The sequence below is a fragment of the Primulina tabacum genome, chromosome 10 (assembly GCF_025594145.1).
Source record: "Primulina tabacum isolate GXHZ01 chromosome 10, ASM2559414v2, whole genome shotgun sequence".
Lineage (NCBI taxonomy): Eukaryota > Viridiplantae > Streptophyta > Magnoliopsida > Lamiales > Gesneriaceae > Primulina > Primulina tabacum.
The window spans coordinates 20,305,669-20,326,682 of record NC_134559.1 but is presented as its reverse complement, the minus strand read 5'-3'; the positions used below and the strand labels follow the sequence as shown (position 1 = coordinate 20,326,682).

The 21,014-nt window shown below is 36.2% G+C and overlaps 8 non-coding genes and 4 pseudogenes across 8 annotated transcripts; 11 read left to right on the top strand and 1 right to left on the bottom strand.

Moving 5' to 3' along the window:
- Positions 1-725: 725 nt before the first annotated feature.
- Positions 726-843, top strand: LOC142512758 (5S ribosomal RNA; annotated as a pseudogene).
- Positions 844-1,233: 390 nt separating this feature from the next.
- LOC142512087 (5S ribosomal RNA) lies at positions 1,234-1,353 on the top strand (annotated as a pseudogene).
- A 694-nt stretch (positions 1,354-2,047) lies between these two features.
- On the top strand, positions 2,048-2,166 carry LOC142512297 (5S ribosomal RNA; annotated as a pseudogene).
- Positions 2,167-4,972: 2,806 nt separating this feature from the next.
- LOC142504969 (uncharacterized) overlaps positions 4,973-21,014 on the top strand; it is a 29,366-nt pseudogene continuing 13,324 nt past the window's right edge.
- On the bottom strand, positions 5,391-5,499 carry LOC142513029 (small nucleolar RNA R71). Its single transcript, XR_012808997.1, has one exon. It is a non-coding gene; the product is annotated as a small nucleolar RNA R71 (small nucleolar RNA).
- Positions 15,764-15,882, top strand: LOC142506540 (5S ribosomal RNA). The gene has a single exon (XR_012804829.1). It is a non-coding gene; the product is annotated as a 5S ribosomal RNA (ribosomal RNA).
- LOC142509768 (5S ribosomal RNA) lies at positions 16,567-16,685 on the top strand. Its single transcript, XR_012807923.1, has one exon. It is a non-coding gene; the product is annotated as a 5S ribosomal RNA (ribosomal RNA).
- Positions 17,369-17,487, top strand: LOC142515277 (5S ribosomal RNA). The gene has a single exon (XR_012811131.1). It is a non-coding gene; the product is annotated as a 5S ribosomal RNA (ribosomal RNA).
- LOC142508346 (5S ribosomal RNA) lies at positions 18,107-18,225 on the top strand. Its single transcript, XR_012806565.1, has one exon. It is a non-coding gene; the product is annotated as a 5S ribosomal RNA (ribosomal RNA).
- LOC142509161 (5S ribosomal RNA) lies at positions 18,910-19,027 on the top strand. The gene has a single exon (XR_012807348.1). It is a non-coding gene; the product is annotated as a 5S ribosomal RNA (ribosomal RNA).
- Positions 19,710-19,828, top strand: LOC142515518 (5S ribosomal RNA). The gene has a single exon (XR_012811361.1). It is a non-coding gene; the product is annotated as a 5S ribosomal RNA (ribosomal RNA).
- On the top strand, positions 20,512-20,630 carry LOC142507572 (5S ribosomal RNA). The gene has a single exon (XR_012805826.1). It is a non-coding gene; the product is annotated as a 5S ribosomal RNA (ribosomal RNA).

The following is a 21,014-nucleotide window of genomic DNA, read 5'->3' as shown; positions in this document are numbered from 1 at the left end:
AAGCGTGCTTTGGCGAGAGCATACTAGGATTGGTGACCCCCTGGGAAGTCCTCGTGTTGCACCCTTTTCGTGTTTTTCTAATTTTGATTACTTGTGACAGACAATTTTCGGATCAAATCATCTGAATCTCGATCGAGACCAGATAAGACATGTGAAATCAAGGCTCGGGAACTGCCGGATTTTGAAAAATTATAGCCTAATTTGATTGTAAACATGCAAACGAACGAGACTCATTACTCCGCAATGAGCTGGCGAGATTTTAGCAAATTCCTTCTCTAATACCATAAATTTGCGATTTTTTTCTTCTGTTAAGCTTCTTTCCTCGAGAATCCGCTTAGGAAGTTCGAAATTAAATTCCGGTTCCATTTTATCTTATCTCAGGCATAATAATAGTTTACATTCGTTTTTCTTATTCTTAATTTTTTTCTATTTTTAGGAACATTTAGCGATTTTGTTTGTCGTGAGCCGGTTCTGTGCGGAAGAGTATGACGCAGATTACTCCGGAGACGGTTAACTCATTAAAAACAATTATTTCGACTGTTTTATCCATAATTTACGTAAACGGTCGCGACACGAGGACTTCCGAGGGAGGTCACCCATCTTAGCTCTGCCATCGCACCAGAACGCTTAACTTCATGGTTCTGATGGGCGAGAGAAGTGCCGCGTGTTGTCCATCGCCGTCCGCTCCACATGTACACGAGGAATAGAATAAAAATCCCACTGAATGTCGCGATTATACCAGCATCAATGCACCGGATCCCATCATAACTCCGAATTTAAGCACGCTTTGGCGAGAGCAGTACTAGGATGGATGACCCATTAGGAAGTCCTCGTGTTGCACACCTTTTCATGTTTTTCTATTTTTGATTACATGTTGACAGACGATTTTCGGCTCAAATCATATGAATCTAGATCGGACCAAATAAAATTTTTATTTTTTTCTATTTTCTGGGAACATTTAGCAATTTTTGTTGTGTGAGCCGGTTCTGACGCAGATTACTCTGGAGACGGTTAACTAATTAAAAACAATTATTCGACTGTTTTAGCCATAATTTAAGTAAACGATCGCGACAGGAGGACTTTCAAGGGAGGTCACCTATCCTAGCTCTTCCATCGCGCCAGAACACTTAACTTCATGGTTCTGATTGAGCGAGAGCAGTGCCGCGTGTTTTCCATCGCCGTCTGCTCCACACGTACCCGAGGGTTATAAGAATAAACATCCCACTCAATGTTTGGTGCGATCATACCAGCACTAATGCACTGGATCCATCATAACTCCGAAGTTAAGCGTGCTTGGGCGTGAGAGCAGTACTAGGAATGGGTGACCCCTGGGAAGTCCTCGTGTTGCACCCCTTTTCTGTGTTTTTCTATTTTTGATTACTTGTTGACAGACAATTTTCGGCTCAAATCATATGAATCTCGATCGGGACCATATAAGACATGTGAATCAACGTAGCTTGGGCACTGCCGGATTTTGACAAAATTGTAGCCTTAATTTGATTGTAAACGGGCAAACGAACGAGACTCATTACTTCGCAATGAGCTGGCGAGATTTAGCCGAATTCCTTCTCTAAGACTCTCTCTAATTTGCGATTCTCCGCTTCTATTAAGCTTCCGTTTCCTCAAGAAATCCGCTTAGGAAGTTCGAAATTAAATTCCGGTTCCATTTTATCCGTATCCCAGGCATAATATAAGCTTTACCTTCGCTATTTTCTTCTTCTTATTTTTTTTTTTTGTATTTTTGGGAACATTTAGCGATTTTTGTTGTCGTGAGCCGGTTCTTGTGCGGAAGGGTATGACGCAGATTACTCTGGAGACGGTGTAACTCATTAAAAACAATTATTTCGGCTGTTTTAGCCATAATTTACATAAACAATCGCGACACGAGGACTGCCCAGGGAGGTCACCCATCTTAGCTCTGCCATCGCGCCAGAACGCTTAACTTCAGGGTTCTGATTGGGCTCTGAGCAGTGCCGAGTGTTTGTCCATCGCCGCACCGCTCCACACGTACTCGAGAGATATAAGAATAAACATCCCACTCAATGTAGGGTGTGATCATACCAGCACTAATTCATCGGATCCCATCAGAACTCCGAAGTTAAGCGGCTTGGGCTGAGAGCAGTACTAGGATGGGTAACCCCCTTGGAAGTCCTCGTGTTTCTCCCCTTTTCGTGTTTTCTCTTTTTTTATTACCTGTGATAAACGATTTCGGTTCAAATCATCTGAATCTCGATCAGGACCAGATCAGACATGTGAAATCAACGTAGCTCGGGCACTGCTGGATTTGGACAAATTTTTTGCCTAATTTGATTGTACACGGGCAACGAACGAGACTCATTGCTCTGAAAAGAGCTGGCGAGATTTTAGCCGAATTCCTTCTCTAAGACCCTCTAATTTGCGATTTTCCGCTTCTGTTAAGCTGCCGTTTCCTCGAGAAATTCGCTTAGGAGTCCGAAATTCGATTTCGGTTCCATTTATTGTATCCCAGGCATAATAATAGCTTTACGTTCTCTATTTTCTTCTTCTGTTTTTTTTTCTATTTTCTGGGAACATTTAGAGATTTTTGTTGTCGTTAGCCAGTTCTGTGCGGAAGGGTATGACGCAGATTACTCCGGAGACGGTTAACTCATTAAAAACAATTATTTCGACTGTTTTAATCAAAATTTATGTAACGGTCGCGACACGAGGACTGACAGGGAGGTCACCCATCCTAGCTCTGCCATCGCGCCAGAACGCTTAACTTCAGGGTTCTGATTGGGCTTGAGCAGTGCCGAGTGTTGTCCATCGCCGCCCGCTCCACACGTACTCGAGGGATATAAGAATTAACATCTCACTCAATGTCGGGTGCGATCATACCAGTACTAATGCACCGGATCCATACCAGTTCTAATGCACCATGAGAGAAATCGTTGCCATAAATTGAAACATTTATTAACCTGTGAGGATATGGAGTTGAGACTCTTACTAGGAATTTCTGAAGGCCGTGTACATTTAACTACCTGAAATAAGCTTTGAATTGATCATCTCAAATTATTTCATAAATTATAATTATGATGATCTTGATATAACTTTGACAGTTTTCAAATTTAATTTAAACACTTAGATAGTTTTGATTACATTTCTATTTAAATTAATCAATATGTTTTGTATTGCTATTAACGCTTAAATTGCTAGGGACTAGCAATAAGCTGGTTGGGAGGTGTGATAAACATAAAAATTGTACATTAATTAAATGTTTTATAATATAAATATATAGTTTTTGTTTTATTAAATGTTTAAATATTATATGTTTTATAATAAATTGTATAAAATATAAGTTGTTGTGTAATTACAAGTTTTTAATATTTTTTACAGGTTCGATAAAACAAGAATAAACTTGGCGTTGCAAATGGGATTAAGATGATTCTTGGACCTGTAGAAAGTTGATGTTAATATCTACAATATTGGTGTCAAGCATGAGATAAAAATCCTCTCACAATTGGGATCAAATTAAGCCACAAATAGAGTTACCAAAGGAGTGGCAGTTTTACCATGCTCTAGTATTTTGACCATATCTCTCAAATTACTTGGTCAAATGATTTTAAAAAAATACACAACTAGACAACTCAATTATCCACATGTTTCTTTTTATATGAAGAAGCAATTCCAAGAAGAAGATTTTCAAAAGTGATGTGTAATATAATTTAATATCTTGGAACACCAATGAAGACTTTTGTGTAAAAAAATAATATTTATTTGGGTTGTCTCCCCAAATTTGGCTATAAATAGGGGTGCATTGTAATGTATTGAGATATCCCTAATTCTATGAACAAACATTTGAGTTCATAATATTTCTCTCTATATTTTTCCTTTATTTCTTCATTTAAATATAATTAGCATGATAATTTCATATTCAAAGTTTTACACTTTGAATAATGAATAGCTACTTCCTAAAGTTGAGATGAAAAGGTGAAACTCTTGGCATGATAATAAGGTTACTAAAAGGTAAGAATTTATGTTTTATATTATTAATCATTATTTATTGTTTATGTTATATTTATTTCTTTAAGCATTTTTATACCATACTTATAAGTGGGAGTTTTGATTTATTGTTGCTATATGTTACACTAAATTCTTGGTACCATTTAAATGTTAGTTTGGTATTACCAACCATTTAAAGTGGATGCCTTGATTTATTATATATGAATATATTATATTATTAATTTCTTGGTACCATTTAAATGTTAGTTTGGTTTTACCAACCATTTAAAGTGGGAACCTTGATTTACTATATATAAATATATCATAATATTAATTTCTTGGTATTATTTAAATGTTAGTTTGGTTTTACCAACCATTTAAAGTGGGAACCTTGATTTAGTGTTTACAAATATATATAGCACAATAAATACTTGACCACATTTATAAGTTTTAGTATATATTATATACTTATAAGATAATAATATATAACATAATATAAATATGATTATTTAATATATTGGAACCATTTTATTAAGTGGGTTTCAATATTGTTCGTTAATGTTAACTTTATTAAAATATTAAGAGTGGATCCTTTAATCTCAACTACTTAAATTAAAATTAGAACAATTAAAATTTACCCATTAAAGATTCAAACAATTAAAATTAAAAAGAAACAAAAAACAAAAACAAAACAAAAGACATTGTAGTGGACTTGTAATTACCTTAGCTTCCCTGTGGATACGATATTCGGACTCACCGAATTATACTACTTGTGGACAACCTGCTCTTGGGAGTGCAACAATCAAAGTCGCAACAAGTTTTTGGCGCCGTTGCCGGGGAAATATAATTTAATTTCAAGTCTATTTAATTTTGTTTATAGTTTATTTTTCTTATTTAAATTTTTATTGCTTTTGTGTGTTTTTATTTTTTTTGCATTTGCATTTGCATGAGCATTTGGTCACGTACACTTAGTGGTCGACTCATTCGAAATAACCCTTTATTTTTACAAAACATGGCGGAAGAACCCATCCAAGAAAATGAAGATGGAATTCAATCTCAACATGATCATGATAGACGAAGAACACTTAGAGATCACATGAATCCTACACGTACTAGTGCACCTTCATGTCTAGTTTTTCCCCCTGATGCATCTCATTTCAATTTTAAGCCTGGTATTATCCAACTTTTACCCAATTTTCATGGCTTAGATTCTGAAAATCCATACATGCATTTACGAGAGTTTGAAGAAGTGTGCAACACATATAATGATCTAAATTGTATCATGAACACCATTCGACTTAAGCTTTTTCCTTTTTCTTTAAAAGATAAAGCTAAAACTTGTCTACAAAATCTTAGATCGGGATCCATTCGAACTTGGGATGAATTGCAACAACAATTTTGGAAAAAGTTTTTTCCATCTCATAGAACAGATTCTTTCAAAAGGCAAATCATTACTTTCACTCAAAAACAAGGAGAAACTTTTTATCAGTGTTGGGATAGATACAAAGAATTGCTTAATCTTTGTCCACATCATGGTTTTGAAATTTGGAGAGTTGTTTCTCAATTTTATGAAGGCTTAACACCTAAAGATAGGCAAATTGTTGAATTTATGTGTAATGGAACATTTGAAGATAAAGATCCAAATGAGGCAATTGAGTATCTCGATTCATTAGCTGAAAATGCTCAAAATTGGGACACTATAGGTACAATCGAACCATCAAACAAGATTCAATCTCCTACATCTGGTGGAGGTATGTACACTCTCAAAGATGAACATGATCTTCAAGCTAGATTTACATCTTTGGCAAGAAAAGTTGAGGCACTTGAATTGAAAAAGAATGGTCAATTAAAATCTGTTCAAGAAATTCGTGTCACATCTGTGATACAAGTGATCATTTTACAAAAGATTGTCCCACTTTGCCCTCTTTTAAAGAATGTCTCCATGAACAAGCCAATGTTTTGAACAATTTCAAAAGGCCAAATTTTGAACCATTTTCTCAAAATTACAATCCAGGTTGGCGAAATCATCCAAATTTTAGTTGGAGGAATGATAATGCTGCATAATTTTCACAACCACATTTCCAAAATCAACAAAATTTTCAAAATTATGCACCTTATGTTCCTCCACCTAAAAGAAATTTGGAAGATACATTGAATTCTTTCATTGCAAAGCAAGAGTCTATCAATACTCAAACTGCTCAAACCATGACATATTTGAAAGATACTCTTGCTAAATTTGCATCTGCACTTAATGTTCATGAAAAAAGTAAATTTCCTTCACAACCTCTGCCTAATCCCAAGGATCATCATTCACAAACTGGAACTTCTGGAACTCAACCGATGGATCAGGTAAAATCTGTTATTACCCTTCGAAGTGGTAAGGTTGTGGAAAAATCCATTCCTGAACCTTGTGAAGATGATGATAAATCAACTCCAAAGGGTAAGGATGTGGAACCCATAACTTGCAAAGAGGAGGTTCAACAGACAGTGTCACCACCATTCCCTCATGCATTGAAAAATACAAAAAAATCAAATTTGAATTCTGATATATATGATATTTTTAAACAAGTAAAAGTTAATATTCCTTTATTAGATGCAATAAAACAGGTACCATCATATGCCAAATTTTGAAAGACTTGTGCACTGTGAAAAGAAAATTGAATGTGAAAAAGAAAGCATTTTTAGCCGAACAAGTAAGTGCAATCATTCAAAATAATAATACTTTGAAATACAAAGACCCTGGTTGTCCTACTATTTCATGTATTATTGGAAAACGAAAGATTAAAAAAGCCTTGCTTGATCTTGGAGCTAGTGTGAATTTACTTCCATATTCAGTTTATCAAGAACTCAATCTAGGCGAGTTAAAATCAACTTCGGTAACACTTTTACTTGCCGATAGATATGTTAAAGTGCCAAGAGGTATGATAGAAGACGTATTGGTCCAAGTTGATAACTTTGTATATCCTGTCGATTTCATAGTTTTAGATACACAACCTATCAAAGCTTGTAAGGCAATTCCTGTAATTCTGGGTCGTCCATTTTTAGCAACTTCTAATGCCCTTATAAATTGCAGGAATGGAATAATGAAGTTGTCATTTGGTAACATGACCTTGGAGCTCAATGTTTTTTATCTTTGTAAGCAACCACATGACAAAGGAGATGAAAGTGAAGATGAAAATCTTATTGAAACTCTTGTGGAAGAAAACATTCAAGAAGGAAGTACTCGTGATCAATTAGATATTTGTTCAATTGAAACTGTTAAAGAAAATATTGAAATTGATCTTGATGATTTTATCAGGTATCACTCGTTACCAGGATCAGAGAAAGAATTTGAGGCAAAATATGAGAACAAAGATGAACCACCCATATTGGAGTTAAAACCCTTGCCAGAAGAATTGAAGTATGCATTTCTTGGAGAAGATGAAACATATCCGGTGGTAATTTCTTCCAAACTAGCAAGTGATCAAGAAGGTAAATTAGTTGATATGCTTAAAAGACATAAAAATGCAATTGGTTGGACACTAAAAGATCTCAAGGGCATTAATCCACTAATTTGCACACACAAAATTCATTTAGAAGAAAATGCTAAAACATCTCAACAACCACAAAGGAGATTAAATCCACACATGAAAGATGTTGTGAAAACTGAAGTTCTCAAACTACTTGATGTTGGGATTATCTACCCTATTTTTGATAGTAAGTGGGTAAGCCCAACACAAGTAGTTCCAAAAAAATCTGGCATCACAGTGATAAAAAATGAAAAAAAGGTGAATTGTTAACAAGTCGAGTCCCATCTAGTTGGCGGATGTGTATTGATTATAGAAAATTAAATGACGCCACTAGAAAAGATCATTTTCCATTACCATTTTTGGATCAAATTTTAGAAAGAGTAGCAGGTCATCCATACTACTGTTTTCTTGATGGATATTCAGGTTATTATCAAATTCCCATTGTACTTGAAGATCAAGAAAAAACTACATTCACATGTCCTTTTGGAACATTTGCATTCAGAAGGATGCCATTTGGTTTATGCAATGCCCCAGCAACATTTCAAAGATGTATGCTAAGCATTTTTTGCGATATGGTTGAAAATTGTTTGGAAATTTTCATGGATGATTTAACTGTCTTTGGGAATACATTTGATAATTGTCTTGAAAATTTGGAAAAAGTTTTAAAAAGATGCGAGGAAAAAGGTCTTATTTTAAATTGGGAAAAATGTCATTACATGATTACTTCTTGAATTGTTTTGGGACGTGTCGTGTCATCTCATGGAATTGAAGTTGATAAAGCAAAAGTTGATGTCATTGCCAATTTACCCCCTCCAAAAACCATTAAAGAAATTCGCTCATTTTTGGGACATGCTGGATTTTATCGGAGGTTTATAAAGGACTTTAGTTTAATCTCTAAACCCATTTGTAACCTCTTAACAAAAGACACTGCATTTGAGTGGACTCAAGAATGTCAAAATGCTTTTGATAAAATTATTCGACATTTAACATCAGCTCCTATCATGCAACCTCCTGACTGGTCTTTACCATTTGAAATCATGTGCGATGCGAGTAATTATGCAGTCGGTGCAGTACTGGGTCAAAGAAGAAACGGTAAGCCTTATGTGATATATTATGCAAGTAGAACTTTAAACAATGCTCAAATGAATTACTCCACAACTGAAAAAGAACTACTTGCTGTAATATTTGCATTAGATAAATTTCGTTCTTATTTGATTGGATCAACGACTATTGTGTTTACTGATCATTCTGCTATTCGATATTTGTTGACCAAACAGGATGCAAAGCCACGACTGATACGATGGATTTTGTTACTCCAAGAATTTGACATTGTGATCAAAGATAAAAAAGGAACCGAGAATGTCGTAGCCGATCATTTATCGAGACTAGTAAAAGGATCATCTTGTGAAATGACACCAATTAACGATAATTTTCCTGATGAACATCTATTTTCAGTTACTACTACACCTTGGTTTGCTAACATAGTAAATTTTCTTGTGACAGGAAAAATGCCACCGCAATGGAGTTCCCAAGATAAAAGAAAATTTTTGAATGAGGTAAAAAACTTTTATTGGGATGATCCGTATATGTTCAAGTATTGTCCAGATCAAAATTTTCGACGTTGCATATCCGACAATGAGGTAAGTAGTGTCATTAAATTTTGTCATTCAGAAGCATGCGGAGGACATTTTTCTTCAAAGAAAAAGGCTGCAAAAATCTTGCAGTGTGGATTTTATTGGCCCACTTTGTTTAAAGACACCCACGAAATCTGCAAGATCTGTGAAAATTGTCAAAAATTGGGTGCGATTTCAAAAAGAAACATGATGCCTTTGAATCCTATCATTGAAATCTTTGACTGTTGGGGAATTGATTTTATGGGACCTTTTCCATTGTCGTTTGGATACTTGTATATTTTAGTTGCAGTTGATTATGTTTCCAAATGGATAGAGGCAATTCCATGTCGAAAAAATGATCATAAATTCGTCATCAAATTTTTAAAAGAAAATATTTTTAGTAGATTTGGAATTCCTCGAGCCATGATAAGTGATGGGGGAACTCACTTTGTTAATAAACCATTTGCTTCATTATTGAAAAAATATGGTATTACTCATAAAGTAACTACTCCTTATCATCCTCAAACAAATGGACAAGTTGAATTAGCTAATAGGGAGATAAAGCAAATTTTGGAAAAAACTGTTAACTCAAATAGAAAAGATTGGTCTCTGCGACTTAATGATGCACTTTGGGCATATCGAACAGCTTTTAAAACATCATTGAATATGTCTCCCTATAGGTTGGTTTATGGAAAATATTGTCATTTGCCTGTGGAATTGGAACATAAAGCTTATTGGGCGATCAAAACTTTAAATTCAAGCATGGATGATGCCAACAAATTGCGTAAATTGCAACTTAATGAACTTGATGAACTCAGAAATGACGCGTATGAGAATTCAAGAATTTATAAAGCAAAAATCAAATCATTTCATGATAAAACAATTCTTAGAAAATCTTTTGAGATTGGTAAAAAAGTTTTGCTTTATAATTCTCGACTTCACATATTCCCAGGAAAATTACGATCAAGATGGACAGGCCCATATGTTGTAAAGCATGTGTATACTTATGGAGTTGTGGATATTGAAAATCCTAAAAATGGTGATATTTTTAAAGTAAATGGACAAAGGCTTAAACCATTTTTAGAAAATGAAATCTTTCAAGAAGAGTTTATTTCCCTTTCTGATCCTTGATTTTTTTTTTGTTGCATTTAAGTTTGTTTGTTTTTATTTCAGTTTTTCTTAATATTTTTATTTTTCCGGTTAAATGGCGGATAACGGTACTCCGTGACTCTCATAGTCGGTTAAATCAGTTTCCCACAATTGCTGATACAAAAATAAAAAAAAATAATTTCTTTTCAAAATGGATGAAATTCTCTCAAAAATTTGTAAATATTTTCCCTCTGTTTCTGAAAATGTTCTAAAAAAAATTTATGCAGGAAGGTGTGAAAGATTGAGATTGCTAATGCAAAAAGGAATTCCAGAAGATATTCGTCTTGTAATAGAAGCTAAGGTCCGATTAGGAGGAGAAGTTCCACAATCATTGCTCATTCGGTATTTGCCTGGATTAGGAAAAAGCACTTATGCGAAAAAACGAAGGGCCAAAATTTTAGGGGTTTGTCATAAGTGTGCAAGATGAACTTGTGACAAACGATGCAGATCTTTGGGATGTGTTTCCAATAACAGAAAAGATAAAATTGGTTTCATTAAGAATGTGCTGAGTAAGGAGTCTTTAGATAACATCTTATTGACTCTTGAGACGCATTCTAGTGGACATGTGCATATTGAACTTCTCCGTTTATGGAAACAATTCCAAGATGAGCGTCATAGTCTTGGGAATCCGACTAAAAAAGACCATGTTTGCCAATTTATAAGAAAATTGGATTGGAAGCATATCCTTGACTCATAGAAGGCGTTGAAGCCGTTTCTGGACATAAAACCAGAAGAAAATTGTGAGGCACAATCACACTACTGTTTATATACGTGTGTCATTATTGTTTTTACTATTTATTCTGTTTACAGCTGTGACCCATAGTTTTGTCATGATAACATATTACTCCTCTAAAATCTCTCATCTTTCTCTCTATTTTCGCAGAAAAAAAAAAAAGTAAAAACATGGCTGGATCCTCTGCACAAACATTGAAAAATATTTGTGTATTTTGTGGGTCGAGTCGTGGAAAAAATGAAGTGTTTGTAGAAGCAGCGAATAATCTTGGAAAGATATTGGCTGAGAGAAAAACTCACTTGGTATATGGGGGAGGTAATATTGGGTTAATGGGATCTATTTCAACATCTGCTCATCTTGGAGGTAGTCAGGTTTTGGGTATTATTCCTACAGCTTTAGCTGAAGGAAATATTACAGGTGTTACGATTGGGGAGGAATTAAAAGTTTCTTCTATGTATGAAAGAATCACTCAAATGATTGAAAATTCTGATGCTTTTATTGCACTACCAGGTGGTTTTGGTACATTAGAAGAAATTTTTCACACTGTTTCTTGGGCACAACTTAATATCCACAATAAACCTGTGGGCTTGTTGAATATCAATAATTATTTTGACAGTTTGTTGACATTTCTTGATTAAGCTGTGGAACAGAATTTCATTTCAGAAAATTCACGACGGATGTTCATCTGTGCTTCGACTGCCGACCAATTAATTGATGATTTGGAAGCTTTTGTTCATAAGCCTGATCCGATGATAACAAAGATCAATTGGTCGCAATCAAGCAGTAAGAAAAGGAAGTTGGATCATTGATTCAAAAGTCGTGGATTGGTTTGCGTTTGTTTCAGTTTATTATCTTCAATAAAATTCCAGGTGATATCTCTTTCATTACGTACTCTTTATTAATAGTTATTTTGACATTAGGGACAATGTCATATTCTGATTGGGGGGAGAACGAACTTATAAAAAAAAAAAATTTAAAAAAAAAATAAATAAAAATAATAATATATATTATTTTAAAATAAAATCATGTTTATTGTTTGTATCTTAGTAATTTTTGCAAAAATTGTCATACATTACATGTTTGAAAGATTTAAATTAGAACATGCATTAATCTATTTAAGAATGTTTAAATTTTTATTTGAAAAAAAAAAGTCAATTTTAATATTCTGATCAATATAAAAATATGATTTATGAAATCTTTTTGAGTGATTAACCATTGTGATAATATCAGGTATTAAGGTATATGGCCCAAGATATACCTTATAAGAGTGCCTATAATTTTAACCTCACACATATTTTGTGAGTGAGTGGAGAGGACTGAGAAAACAGCTTTCGAGCCTTTATTGATCATGAGAGAGACTATCTATTGTTTAGATCTTGAGTTCTTATTTTGAAGAAAAAAAAACGATATTTCCTGAAAAAAAAACGGAGAAAAATACAAAAAGAAATATATTGAATATCTATGTAATTTTTAAGTTATATGCTACGACCCATATATCTCTCATAAAAAAAAACAAAAAACAAAAAAGAGAGAGAAATTTATTGTACAAATTAAATAAATATGTGGTCAAGAAGCATAAACTTAGTCTGATTCCATGAAGTTATGCAAAAAAAAATATATATATCAGGAAAAAATATATAATAAGAACAACTAGATTTTGAATCAATGGATTTTCTATCTTTTGATTAGTTTGGCTCGTTTGTCTGTCTGCATTCTGTAAACCATTTTTCTGAGCATTTATCTGTATTCCAACTCCATGAGAGAAATCGTTGCCATAAATTGAAACATTTATTAACCTATGAGGATATGGAGTTGAGACTCTTACTAGAAATTTCTGAAGGTCGTGTACATTTAACTACCTGAAATAAGATTTGAATTGATCATCTCAAATTATTTCATAAATTATAATTATGATGATCTTGATATAACTTTGACAGTTTTCAAATTTAATTTAAACACTTAGATAGTTTTGATTACATTTCTATTTAAATTAATCAATATGTTTTGTATTGCTATTAACGCTTAAATTGCTAGGGACTAGCAATAAGCTGGTTGGGAGGTGTGATAAACATAAAAATTGTACATTAATTAAATGTTTTATAATATAAATATATAGTTTTTGTTTTATTAAATGTTTAAATATTATATGTTTTATAATAAATTGTATAAAATATAAGTTGTTGTGTAATTACAAGTTTTTAATATTTTTTACAGGTTCGATAAAACAAGAATAAACTTGGCGTTGCAAATTGGATTAAGATGATTCTTGGACCTGTAGAAAGTTGATGTTAATATCTACAATATTGGTGTCAAGCATGAGATAAAAATCCTCTCACAATTGGGATCAAATTAAGCAACAAATAAAGTTACCAAAAGAGTGGCAGTTTTACCATGCTCTTGTATTTTGACCATATCTCTCAAATTACTTGGTCAAATGATTTGAAAAAAATACCACAACTAGACAACTCAATTATCCACATGTTTCTTTTTATGTGAAGAAGCAAATTCCAAGAAGAAGATTTTCAAAAGTGATGTGTAATATAATATAATATCTTGGAACACCAATGAAGACTTTTGTGTAAAAAAATAATATTTTATTTGTGGTTGTCTCCCCAAATTTGGCTATAAATAGGGGTGCATTGTAATGTATTGAGATATCCCTCATTCTATGAACAAACCTTTGAGTTCATAATATTTCTCTCTATATTTTTCCTTTATTTCTTCATTTAAATATAATTAGCATGATAATTTCATATTCAAAGTTTTACACTTTGAATAATGAATAGCTAACTTCCTAAAGTTGAGATGAAAATGTGAAACTCTTGGCATGATAATAAGGTTACTAAAAGGTAAGAATCTATATTTTATATTATTTAATCATTATTTATTGTTTATGTTATATTTATTTATTTAAGCATTTTTATACCATACTTATAAGTGGGAGTTTTGATTTATTGTTGCTATATGTTACACTAAATTCTTGGAACCATTTAAATGTTAGTTTGGTATTACCAACCATTTAAAGTGGATGCCTTGATTTATTATATATGAATATATTATAATATTAATTTCTTGGTACCATTTAAATGTTAGTTTGGTTTTACCAACCATTTAAAGTGGGAACCTTGATTTACTATATATAAATATATCATAATATTAATTTCTTGGTACCATTTAAATGTTAGTTTGGTTTTACCAACCATTTAAAGTGGGAACCTTGATTTAGTGTTTACAAATATATATAGCACAATAAATACTTGACCACATTTATAAGTTTTAGTATATATTATATACTTATAAGATAATAATATATAACATAATATAAATATGATTATTTAATATATTGGAACCATTTTATTAAGTGGGTTTCAATATTGTTCGTTAATGTTAACTTTATTAAAATACCAAGAGTGGATCCTTTAATCTCAACTACTTAAATTAAAATTTGAACAATTAAAATTTACCCATTAAAGATTCAAACAATTAAAATTAAAAAGAAACAAAAAACAAAAACAAAACAAAAAGACATTGTAGTGGACTTGTAATTAGCTTAGCTTCCCTGTGGATACGATATTCGAACTCACCGAATTATACTACTTGTGGGCAACCTGCTCTTGGGAGTGCAACAATCAAAGTCGCAACAGAAGTCATTGTGTTGCACCCCTTTTCGTGTTTTTCTATTTTTGATTACTTGTTGACAGACGATTTTCGGCTCAAATCATCTGAATCTCGATCGGGACCAGATAAGACATGTGAAATCAACGTAGCTCGGGCACTGCCGGATTTGGACAAAATTGTAGCCTAATTTGATTGTAAACGGGCAACAAACGAGACTCATTACTCCGCAATGAGCTGGAGAGATTTTAGCCAAATTCCTTCTCTAAAAGCCTCTAATTTGCGATTTTCCGATTCTGTTAAGCTTCTGTTTACTCGACAAATCCGCTTAGGTAGTTCGAAATTCGATTCATGTTCCAGTTTATCGTATCTCAAACATAAAAATAGCTTTACATTCGCTATTTTCTTCTTCTTCTTTTTTTTCTATTTTCTGGGAACACTTAGCGATTTTTGTTGTCGTGATCCGGTTCTGTGCGGAAGGGTATGACGCAGATTACTACGGAGACGGTTAACTCATGAAAAACAATTATTTCGAGCCTAACTTCATGGTTCTGATTGGGCGAGAGAAGTGCCGCGTGTTGTCCATCGCCGCCTGCTCTAACGTAGCTCGAGCACTGCCGGATTTGGACCAAATTGTAGCCTAATTTGATTGTAAAACAGGCAAACGAACGAGACTCATTACTCCACAAGGAGCTGGCGAGATTTTAGCCGAATTCCTTCTCTAAGACCCTCTAATTTGCGATTTTCCGCTTCTGTTAAGCTTTCGTTTCCTCGAGAAATCCGCTTAGGAAGTTCGAAATTCGATTTCGGTTCCATTTTATCGTATCTCAGCCATAATAATAGCTTTACATTCGCTATTTTCTTCTTCTTATTTTTTTTTCTCTTTTCTGGGAACATTTAGCAATTTTTTTGTCGTGAGCCGGTTCTGTGCGGAATGGTATGTCGCAGATTACTCCGGAGACGGTTAACTCATTAAAAACAATTTTCGACTGTTTTAGCCATAATTTACGTAAATAGTCACGACACGAGGACTTCCCAGGGAGGTCACCCATCCTAGCTCTTCCATCCACCAGAACGCTAAACTTCATGGTTTTGATTGGGCGAGAGCAGTGCCGCGTGTTGTCCATCGCCGCCCGCTCCATACGTACTCGAGGGATATAAGAATAAACATCCTACTCAATGTCAGGTGCGATCATACCAGCACTAATGCACCGGATCCCATCCGAACTCCGGAGTTAAGCGTGCTTGGGCGAGAGCCGTACTAGCATGGGTGACCCCCTGGGAAGTCCTCATGTTGCACTATTTTCGTGTTTTTCTATGTTGGATTACTTGTTGACAGACGATTTTTGGCTCAAATCATCTGAATCCTCATCGAGACAAGATAAGACTTGTGAAATCAATGTAACTCAGGAACTGCCGGATTTTGAAAAAATTTTAGCCTAATTTGATTGTAAACGGGCAATCGAACGAGACTCATTACTCCGCAATAAGCTGGCGAGATTTTAGCCGAATTTCTTCTCTAAGAACCTCTAATTTGCTATTTTCCGCTTCTGTTAAGCTTCCGTTTCCTCAAGAAATTCGTTTAGGAAGTTCGAAATTTGATTCTGGTTCCATTTTATCGTATCCCTGGCATAATAATAGCTTTACATTCGCTATTTTCTTCTTCTTGTTTTTTTTTTCTATTTTCTGGAAACATTTAGCGATTTTTTTTGTCGTGAGCCGGTTCTGTGCGGAAGGGTATGACGCAGATTACTCCGGAGACGGTTAACTCGTTAAAAAGAATTATTTCGACTGTTTTAGCCATAATTTAAGTAAACGGTCGAGACACGAGGACTACTCAGGAAGGTCACCCATCCTAGCTCTGCCATCGCGCCAGAACGCTTAACTTCATGGTTCTGATTGGGCGAGAGAAGTGCCGCGTGTTGTCCGTCGCCGCCCGATCCACACGTACTCGAGGGATATAAGAATAAACATCCCAGTCAATGTCTGGTGCGATCATACCCGCACTAATGCACCGGATCCCATCAGAACTACCAAGTTAAGCGTGCCTGGGCGAGAGAAGTACTAGGATGGATGACCCCCTAAGAAGTCTTCGTGTTGCACCCCTTTTCGTGTTTTTCTATTTTTGATTACTTGTTGACAGACGATTTTAGGCTCAAATGATCTGAATCTCGATCGAGACCGGATAAGACATGTGAAATCAACGTAGTTCGGGCACTGCCGGATTTGAACAAAATTGTAGGCTAATTTGATTGTAAACGGGCAAACGAACGAGCCTCATTACTCCGCAACGAGGTGGCAAGATTTTAGACGAATTCCTTCTCTAAGACCCTCTAATTTGCGATTTTCCGCTTTTGTTAATCTTTCGTTTCCTCAAGAAATCTTCTTAGGAAGTTTGAAATTCGATTTCGGTTCCATTTTATCGTATACCAAGCATAATAATAGCTTTACATTCGCTATTTTCTTTTTCTTATTTTATTTCTATTTTCTGGGAACATTTAGCGATTTTTATTGTCGTGAGTCGGTTCTGTGCAGAAGGATATGACGAAGATTACTCCGGAAACGGTTAACTCATTAAAAACAATTATTTCGAATGTTTTAGCCATAATTTACGTAAGCGGTCGCGACACGAGGACTGCCCAGGGAGGTCACCAATCCTAGCTCTGCCATCGCGCCAGAACGCTTAACTTCATGGTTCTTATCGGGCGAGAGCAGTACCGCGTGTTGTCCATCGCCGCCTGCTCCACACGTACTCGAGGGATATAAGAATAAAAATCCCACTCAATGTCGGGTGCGATCATACCAGCACTAATGCAACAGATCCCATCAGAACTCGGAAGTTAAGCATGCTTGGGCGAGAGCAGTACTAGGATGGGTGACCCCCTGGGAAGTCCTCGTGTTGCACCCCTTTTTGTGTTTTTATATTTTTGGTTTCTTGTTGACATATGATTTTTGGCTCAAATCATCTGAATCTCGATCGGGACCAGATAAGACATGTGAAATCGACGTAGCTCGGGCACTGCCGGATTTGGACAAAATTGTAGCCTAATTTGATTTTAAACGGGCCAACGAACGAGACTCATTACTCCGCGATCAGCTGACGAGATTTTAGCCGAATTTCTTCTACAAGACACTCTAATTTGCTATTTTTCGCTTCTATTAAGATTCCGTTTCCTCGAGAAATCCGCTAAGGAAGTTTGAAATTCGATTCTGGTTCCATTTTATCGTATCTCAGGCTTAATAATGGCTTTACATTCGCGAGCCGGTACTGTGCGGAAGGGTATGACGCAGATTACTCCGGAGACGGTTAACTCATTAAAAACAATTTTCGACTGTTTTATCCATAATTTGCGTAAATGGTCGCGACACGAGGACTTCACAGGGAGGTCACCCATCTTAGCTCTGCCATCGCACCAGAACGCTAACTTCATGGTTCTGATTGGACGAGAGCAGTGCCGCGTGTTGTCCATCGCCGTCCGCTCCACACGTACTCGAGGGATATAAGAATAAACATCCTACACAATGTCAGCTGCGATCATACCAGCACTAATGCACCAGATCCCATCAGAACACCGAAGTTAAGCGTGCTTGGGCGAGAGCCGTACTAGGATGGGTGACCCCCTAAGAAGTCCTCGTGTTGCACCCCTTTTCGTGTTTTTCTATTTTTGATTACTTGTTGACAGAAAATTTTCGGCTCAAATCATCTAAATCTCGATCGGGACCATATAAGACATGGGAAATCAACGTAACTCGGGCACTGCCGGATTTGGACAAAATTGTAGGATAATTTGATTGTAAACGGGCAAACGAACGAGACTCATTACTCCGCAATGAGCTGACGAGATTTTAGCCGAATTCCTTCTCTAAGACCCTCTAATTTGCGATTTTCCGCTTCTGTTAAGCTTCTGTTTCCTCGAGAAATCCGCTTAGGAAGTCCGAAATTCGATTCCGGTTTCATTTTATCATATCCCAGGCATAATAATAGCTTTACATTCGCTATTTTCTTCTTCTTAATTTTTTTTCTATTTTCTTGGAACATTTAGCGATTTTTGTTGTCGTGAGCCGGTTTTATGCGGAAGGCTATGACGAAGATTACTCCGGAGACGGTTAACTCATTAAATCAAATATTTCGACAGTATTAGCCATAATTTATGTAAATGATCGCGACACGAGGATTTACCAGAGAGTGTCACCCATCCTAGCGCTTCCATCGCGCTAGAACGCTTAAGTTCATGGTTCTGATTGGGCGAGAGCAGTGCCGCGTGTTGTCCATCGCTGCCCGCTCCACACGTACTCGAGGGATATAAGAATAAACATCCCACTCAATGTCGGGTGCGATCATACCAGCACTAATGCACCGATCCCATCAGAACTCCGAAGTTAAGAATGCTTGGGCGAGAGCAGTACTAGGATGAATAACCCCCTGGGAAGTCCTCGTGTTGCACCCCTTTTCGTGTTTTTTATTTTTGATTACTTGTTGACAGACGATTTTCGGCTCAAATCAACTGAATCTCGATCGGGACCAGATAAGACATGTGAAATCAATGTAGCTCGGGCACTGCCGGATTTGGACAAAATTGTAGCCTAATTTGATTGTAAACGGGCAAACGAACGAGACTCATTACTCCGCAAAGAGCTAACGGGATTTTATCCGAATTCCTTCTCTAAGACCCTCTAATTTGCGATTTTCCGCTTCTGTTAAGTTTTCGTTTCCTCTAGAAATCCGCTTAGGAAGTTCGAAATTCGATTCTGGTTCCATTTCATCTTATCTCAGGCATAATAATAGCTTTACATTCGTTATTTTCTTATTCTTAATTTTTTTCTATTTTCTGGGAACATTAAACAATTTTTGTTGTCGTGAGCCGGTTATGTGCGGAAGGGTATGACGCAGATTACTCCGGAGACGGTTAACTCAATAAAAACAATTATTTCGATTGTTTTATCCATAATTTACGTAAACGGTCGCGACACGAGGACTTTCGAGAGAGGCCACCCATCCTAGGTCTGCCATCGTGCCAGAACGCTTAACTGCATGGTTCTGATTGGGCGAGAGAAGTGCCATGTGTTGTCCATCGCCGCCCGCTCCACACGTACTCGAGGGATATAAGAATAAACATCTCATTCAATGTCGGGTGCGATCATACCAGCACTAATGCACCGGATCCCATCAGAACTCCAAAGTTAAGCGTGCTTGGGCGAGAGCAGTACTAGAATGGGTGACCCCCTTGGTAGTCCTCGTGTTGCACCCATTTTCGTGTTTTTCTATTTTTGATTACTTGTTGACAGACGATTTTCGGCTCAAATCATCTGAATCTCGATCGGGACCAGATAAGACATGTGAAATAAACGTAGATCGGGCACTGCCGGATTTGGAAAAAATTGTAGGCTAATTTGATTGTAAATGGGCAAACGAGCGAGACTTAACACTCCGCAACGAGGTGGCGAGATTTTAGCCTAATTCCTTCTCTAAGACCCTCTAATTTGAGATTTTCAGCTTCTGTTAGGCTTCCGTTTCCTCGAGAAATCCACTTAGGAAGTTCGAAATTCGATTCCGGTTCCATTTTATCTTATCTCAGGCATAATAATAGCTTTACATTCGCTATTTTCTTCTTCTTATTTTTTTCTATTTTCTGGGAACATTTAGCGATTTTGGTTGTCGTGAGCCGGTTCTGTGCAGAAGGGTATGATGCGGATTACTCTGGAGACGGTTAACTCATTAAAAACAAATATTTCGACTGTTTTAGCCATAATTTACGTAAACGATCGCGACACGAGGATTTACCAGGGAGTGTCACCCATCCAAGCTCTGCCATCGTGCCAGAACGCTTAACTTCATGGTTCTGATTGGGCGAGAGAAGTGCCGGGTGTTGTCCATCGTCGTCCGCTCCACACGTACTCGAGGGATATAAGAATAAACTTCCCACTCAATGTCGGGTGCGATCATACCAGCACTAATGCACCGGATCCCATCGGAACCCCGAAGTTAAGCGTGCTTGGGCGACAGCAGTACTAGGATGGGTGACCCATTAAGAAGTCCTCGTGTTGCACCCCTTTTCGTGTTTTTCTATTTTTGATTACTTGTTGACAGACGATTTTCGGCTCAAATCATCTGAATCTCGATCGGGACCAAATGAGACATTCTTAATTTCTTTCTATTTTCTGGGAACATTTAGCGATTTTTGTTGTCGTGAGTTGGTTCTGTGCGGAAGGGTATGACTCAGATTACTCCGGAGACGATTAACTAATTAAAAACAAATATTTCTACTGTTTTAGCCATAATTTAGGTAAACGATCGCGACACGAGGACTTCCCAGGGAGGTCACCCATCATAGCTCTTCCATCGCGCCAGAACGCTTAACTTCAAGGTTCTGATTGAGCGAGAGCAGTGCCGCGTGTTGTCCATCGCCGCCCGCTCCCCACGTACTCGAGGTATAT